The sequence below is a fragment of the Chanodichthys erythropterus genome, chromosome 7, assembly GCF_024489055.1.
Source record: "Chanodichthys erythropterus isolate Z2021 chromosome 7, ASM2448905v1, whole genome shotgun sequence".
Taxonomy (NCBI): domain Eukaryota; kingdom Metazoa; phylum Chordata; class Actinopteri; order Cypriniformes; family Xenocyprididae; genus Chanodichthys; species Chanodichthys erythropterus.
In genome coordinates, this window is record NC_090227.1 from 23,381,938 (window position 1) to 23,389,068 (window position 7,131).

Consider the following 7,131-nt stretch of genomic DNA (forward strand, 5'->3'; position numbering starts at 1 on the left):
TTATTTTTATTATTTATTTTTTAAAATATGAATATAGCTTGCTATACTTTTAATCATGGAAATGCCCACACATCAGTGAACTTATTACATAAATGCATTTAACATTTAATTGTGCAACACTCTTTACAGAAGGAAATCCTACGGTTATGTATGAACTCACAACATCATCATCAAGTGCTGTGCTGGGCACATTGGGTAACAAGTGTCCTCCAACGTATCCAATCTGTGACCACATTCTCCACATCTTCCCATGGGACACCAACATTCTTCAGGCCTTCGTTTCCATGTCTTCCCCTGCATTCTCCTGGTGGTGTCCACTTCATATCTGTCTTTGGGTGTTGTTGTTTGGTCATGCTTAGGGTGTGTCCAGGGAGGTGCACCCTTCACTCTGTCACAGTTTTTAAAAGTCTTCACGTGGACTCCTCCTTATGATCTCCTTGAAACGTGCAGAACCAATATTGAAAATAGTAATTTATCTTTTTCCATATTCTTGCCTTTACCAAAGAAGCACCAGTGCTCATCCGGAGTTTTGGTAAAAGTTCTAGTAATGCTGCGACTATAGTCAAATATGTATTTCTGCATGTGTGTATAGCAGCTGTTTGTCCGAACAATTGAAGTTAGTGAGAGTGTTCAGGAAAACCCTCTGAGAACAATCAATATTTATTTAATTCTGTTTGGTGCTGATATAGAGTATTACAGAAATGACACATTGACATTCTGGACATTATTCTGTGAGTTTGTTACCTCTTCATTTAGATGGACTTGAAAATGTCTTGCATTTTGTTTCATTAAACCTTTTATTACAGTGTCACTATAGTAAATGTCCACCTTAACTACATCTATGGTATCATTATATCAGTACCTGGATAATGTAAATGTAACATACCCATGAATGTATTTTATAGAAGCATTTTATTGCTGAAAATATTTAACATTTATAAAATGCATTAACTATTTGAATTTGCCTTTCATTTAGTTACAGTAAAAGTGAACAATAAACACAATATTGTATTGTATTAAAGTTGAGAATGTAAAATGTTATTTTTTCCCCCTATTCTTTAAAGAAACTTATTTTCACATGGAATTTTATCTCATCTCTTGGTTTGTAAAAATAATACTTCATCATATCGATTTGTGTAGTTATATTTCACTATAATAGATTGCCTCTGTAACTGGATATATTTTTTTCTCACAATTAACTGATTTTTATACTGTTGTGCAGTAGTTTGGGGACTACATTTGTCTTTGACACTAAATATTGGAATATGATTACAAAATCGAGTACATTCATTATGCTTTTATTTATATTTATTTTAATTCCAAGAGTTCAAATGGTGAAGAATGGTATAAATAAGTGATTAAATGTATACCTTTAATATACTACATATCTACTGTAAATGTTAGAAGCACTTTAGTAGATGCAATTATATCTCTTTCAAATATATTTATGCATCAGTTTAAAACACAAAGGAGTCTTTCGTTGTAAAATGTGATTTTTATTATATTTAATTAGATTAATTATATATTTAAGGAATCTTTCTCGTCAGCCGGAACCGAAGGAGATCTGTCGTCATTTACCATAAATGGACAAGTAAGCGTGACGCATCTGTTCAGCCGTGTTGTGATTGGCTGTGACTCTATCGCAGAACTCGCTGTGATTGGACTACCTTTCAACCCATATAAAACGGCGCTTTATCTTACAAAGTTTGTTTTAGTGTGAATATTACGTTACTCATACATTAAGTTAACTATAAAGTGTTTCCATGTTGTGAGAAATTACTCCTTTACCGAGATCCCAACCCTAACCCTAGCTTCTCAATGAACTACAGCGCCATGTTTCCCGTTCATTGATAGAATGACAGAGACTTATGGGTAATGTAGTTTAAAACGTTTAGTAAAGAAATGATAAATGTTAAAATAATAAGATCTTTAATGGACAACTCGATATCTAAATATGTTTATTTTGCAAACATTTATTACATATATGAGGGACAGGCTGAAATTTAATATTTTACTGTAATCACTATTAAAAAACCTTTATGCCAGCTTTCCATGTATGTCTGAAAACTGTGCCCAACATTATTTAGTAATCATAGCATAAGCAGTTGTCCTGTTGATTTTCTCTTTGATACGCTAACCGGACTTTGTGTTACAGCCATTTGAAATGTGCATTTTTTTTTTGCTCTTCCAGGGGCCGGTACTGGCCCCTTGGGGGTGGAAGGGCATTAAAATCTACACAGGTGTGTACTCCTCATCATGGATAACAAACGTTGTTGAATCACATTTAAATATTGCAGTATTTTATCATTTCCTCATTTTCCATTCTAACATCATGCTTGTATAGGTTTTTGATGGGTATTGTGAGACCATCTGATGAAATATGGAAATATTATAACAAAATGTTGTAATACAATAATAATAATAATAATAATTGATTAATTGAATAGTAGTTGATTATTTCTTTGCTTTTTTTTGTATGAACACCAATAAATATAATGGATGAACCCACAACAACTTGCCATTATCCAGCTGCCAGTGTTGGCAGTAAACTAAAAACTATTTATATTTACACTTCACTATTACTTACACAAGGATAATGCACTATTCAGTAAAATAAGAAACTGTGCCAAAATGTCATTATCACCCCCTCTTCTTGCTCCTCACATGCCTGACATCAGTAATGTCCAGCTGTCATTTTGAATGCAGTAGTAGATGTACCAGAATGATCAACATCCATCTTCTTCAGTTCTGCTTGAAGTGTTTGTGTCAGTATAACCCACTGCAGCCTCTCTTTATTCACATTCCTTCCCTTTATTTATCTGGAAACTGCCATCCTTGTCACAACATGAAAGTATATGCAACTTTTGGTGCATTGTTGTCCCAAACAATCATGGAAATTATATGTCATTTTTTTAAATTATGAAATAAACTCAGCTTAGTTAAATTGTATTTACTCTACCAAACACCACGGTCACCATAATTTATTACACAACACTTTATTGGAGGATACAGCATAAGGTTGAAATTTGCATAAAGACAAATGAGATTCAAGATAAATAAAAACGTGTCTTCAAAAATACGTTAACGTCATAATAATCCATTCACAGACTTTACTCCTATTGCACAAATGAGCGCCACAGAATCCCATCCAGTCAACTATGATCCAGAAAACAGATTTGATATTGAGTTTAAAATAAAGATTCATTATCACAGCTGAACTGGGTTCTTGCTCTTCCCTGTACATGTCTCTATCATGTTCATGTTCTTCTTCTTCTAAACAGTTTGTTCAGTTGTACTCTACAGTACAACTGATGACCAGAAGATGTGATCACTGATGTGCTGTAGCTTTTTCTCAACCAGAGGAAGAAGTCTTAACATCCCATTGTCAGGCGTTCTTCAGTCCTGGTCTAAAAGTAAAACAAAAAAACACACAATTCAAGTTAAGTAGTTTAATGGACAGCCAGGTCAGCTTATGTTCTGCATGATTTAAACAGTGGTGGGCTACTCTGGCCCTCAGCATCCACGGTCCTGCAGATTTAGCTCCAACCTCAAACCCAACTGCCTGTAACTGTCTATAAGTACACCTGAAGACTTTGGTTAAAATTTTCAGGTGTGCTCAATTATGGTTGGAGGTAAACTCTCCACCTCAAAAAGGAGACAGCAAAAGGGCTAGAGTTGCCTGTTCCTGATTTAACTTTACAAAACAGCAGTACATAATATAATGCAGCACAGACTGTAAGCTAAGTACTGAACAAAAACTGTTTTACCCATATTAACAGCAACATGTTTTAAAAATCTTTTAGAAAGGCATGCTCTCTTTTGAGCCTTGATTTCTTTCAGGACAACATACTCTTCTGTTTCTTGTTTCAAGAGCATAATTTGGTCAAAAACCAAGTGATAACCTGTACAATGTAAAATTGTTAAAATACTGCAATAAAAACTTTAAGGCAAGAATTAAGAATAGGCACAGGACTTACTGTACTCATGAAGAAGCCATGGCCATGCATAGTTTCTGCCTCTTGTGTTCCTCCGTAGCTGCACATCAGTCGTTTTTCCTCTAGGATCTTCTGTTAGTGACTTCACTTGCTATCTGTTTTAAAACACAAATACAATGTTTTAGGTCTGTGCAGTATAAGGCCTTATTTCAAGCCAAAAAAACTAGGTATTACACATAATTTAAAGAACATTTACTATTTAATTCCTATTATACTATATTATATTATATTAACTCATTATCTTCCAAAGCTTCCCTGTCTGCTTTTATCTAAAAAAACAAACAAACAAACAAACAAAAAAAAAACAGAAGGAACAGTTTTTAAGAACTTTTTAAGAACTTAATAGTCCTTTGAGAGAACAACATTAAATTCTGTACTACATATTACAGCATTGCCTCAACACAAGACATACCAATGGACTTCTGTCTTCTTTGGGCATGAGATGGTCATGTTCCTTCCTCACCCTAAACAAAGGACTTCGATGAGCTTGCTTTAATATAAGGACTGGTCTTCCTTCTCTGCACAGAAAAACAAGAAAGTCTCTACTTACTCTGTGTGCAATTACTCTTGTTCTTAAAACATACAAATTGAGACAGTTATAAATAAGTTAATTTACCATACCATCCAGGAGAGCATTTGATGAGTAAATACTGATTTAAATATCTAGAAACTTTACCTGGAAAGGGCTGATCACGGCAGGTTTGCAGCGACTCACTAGTAGCTCTTGTGAGGGTCGGCTCTTAAAAGAGCTGTTGAGTTTGATGTTGTAGAGATCCTAAAAAGAAGGACTAAGTAATCTGCAAGTAATCCTGCAAGACAGAAAGGAAGGTAAATTTAAAACATCACATTCAAGTTGTCAATTTACACATAACTGTAGGATTTCCTTCTGTAAAGAGTGTTGCATAATTAAATGTTAAATGCATTTATGTAATAAGTTCACTGATATGTGGGCATTTCCATGATTAAACATATGTCTTTAATAGCAAGCTATATTTATATTTAAAAGAATAAATAAAAAAATAACATGTTTCACATGCAAGCAGGACATTATCAGCAGTGTAACTGATTAGATATTGAATAGACATCAGATATTCAATTATTTTGAATATGACAAAATAAGGTGATAAATATGTACAGGATTTGACTTTAATTTTAATTTACTGTGAGACTATTTAACAAATGCTTGATAAAATGTTTGATAAAGGGTTAAAAGCAACACATACATACCATTGCAATTATTTGCCTTTGCAGCTTTCTGTCTCCTTCATCCATTTCCGAAAGGCCCTTTTTGTCTTTTCAGCTAAAACAAGAGAAAAGAAAATATCATTATTTATAATATATAGGTTTATATATAAATATATATAGGAAAGAAGTTCTTATTGACCTTACAGTTTTTGGATTTAACATTATTAGGCATTAAAAGCATGATAAGTGTTGTGGTCACTCTGTATTTACAACAAAAATCACATTAAAACGACCAATACTGTGGTAAAAAGCATGGTAAGTGTTGTTTTTTACCGTGCTTCTACAACAAATACCATTTTGAAACTACACTTGTACTACTTTGAACCTGATATGAATATGTTATATATATTGTGCAATATATTGCACGTCACGTGACAGTGTTTAATCACCCTAGTTTAGTATTTAATATAGAAAGCAATGAAAAGCAAAACCTCAGCGGAGGTGACAGATATAATGCAGTGACTAAACATGAGGGAGCTAACGTTAATCTGATTAATATCTGCAAACAGAAAAGACATTATATCAAACATTAGAACAGCGTATTTACGACTACTTACCAACATCCAGCACACGCGAACTGATGCCAAATATCGCGATGTGTTCTGAAGGAGACTTCTTCAGCGTGAGAACGGTCAGGAGTGAGAACGGGTTGACATTCACTGAGTGAATATTATGAAAATAGAATATATATTTCTCGCTAAATATGTAATCAAACCTTATTTTTATGCAGAAACTAACTCAAAATATTGTTCATAGCAACCAAAACGTAGCAGTTTCACATTATTCTGGCGAGATCAGATAAATCTTTGCAACAACGCGCAAGCGAGTGATTATGTACATTCACTGAGTGAATATTATGAAAATAAATAATATATATTTTTTGCTTAAAATGTAATCAAACCTTATTTTGATGCAGAAAATAAAATATTGTTCATAGCAACCAAAACGTAGCAGTTTCACATTATTCTGGCGAGATCAGATAAATCTTTGCAACAACGCGCAAGCGAGTGATTATGTACATTCACTGAGTGAATATTATGAAAATAAATAATATATATTTTTTGCTTAAAATGTAATCAAACCTTATTTTGATGCAGAAAATAAAATATTGTTCATAGCAACCAAAACGTAGCAGTTTCACATTATTCTGGCGAGATCAGATAAATCTTTGCAACAACGCGCAAGCGAGTGATTATGTACATTCACTGAGTGAATATTATGAAAATAGAATATATATTTCTCGCTAAAAATGTAATCAAAACTTATTTTTATGCAGAAACTAACTCAAAATATTGTTTTTTTCACTAAAAAGTAGAGAAACGTCCGCCATGTTTTTTGTTCTCACGGCCGGGCTCTCTAAAGTCACGTGACTTGGACGCAAAACAATAGGCAAAAAAAAATGTAACAGTCATACAATTTAAGGGCCATTATTGTAACCCCTCTACGTTTTGCACTTTGGACCAACGTAGTCAGGATACGTTTTCATATGAGACTGGGTTGCAAATATATGAATAAATTGGCATAAAATAATTTTATTACGTAGAAAAACAATTTGAAAACTTGCATGAAATATTTATATTCTCCTGGAACCCAGGAATAGACTTTTTTCCCCTCTGTAGTCAAAATTATATTAGTGAATTTCTTTGAGACCTTAGATGTCACAGTTTTAAGTAAGTCCTGTAAAGAGCAGATTCAGAGCTTTTCAGAGTTACCAAATGTTTGGAAGTTTCACAGTGACAGCTGCCTCTCCTTGATCTTTAAGTATGACTGAGATTAATTTAGTGACCGAGTTCAACACTCTTATGGAAATATATGATAATATTTTGTAATTATCATTTAAATCTTTATCAAATTGGTCATAAATCAACATCTCGGGAAAATGTTTCTGACC

The 7,131-nt window shown here is 33.4% G+C and overlaps 1 long non-coding RNA gene across 1 annotated transcript; it reads right to left on the reverse strand.

The window, feature by feature from the left end:
- Window positions 1-2,986: 2,986 nt before the first annotated feature.
- On the reverse strand, window positions 2,987-5,900 carry LOC137022714 (uncharacterized). The gene is made up of 5 exons (XR_010895418.1): window positions 5,223-5,900; window positions 4,672-4,804; window positions 4,408-4,513; window positions 3,978-4,090; window positions 2,987-3,407 (listed from the first exon to the last, which is right to left on the reverse strand). It is a non-coding gene; the product is annotated as an uncharacterized lncRNA (long non-coding RNA).
- Between the last annotated feature and the right edge of the window lie 1,231 nt (window positions 5,901-7,131).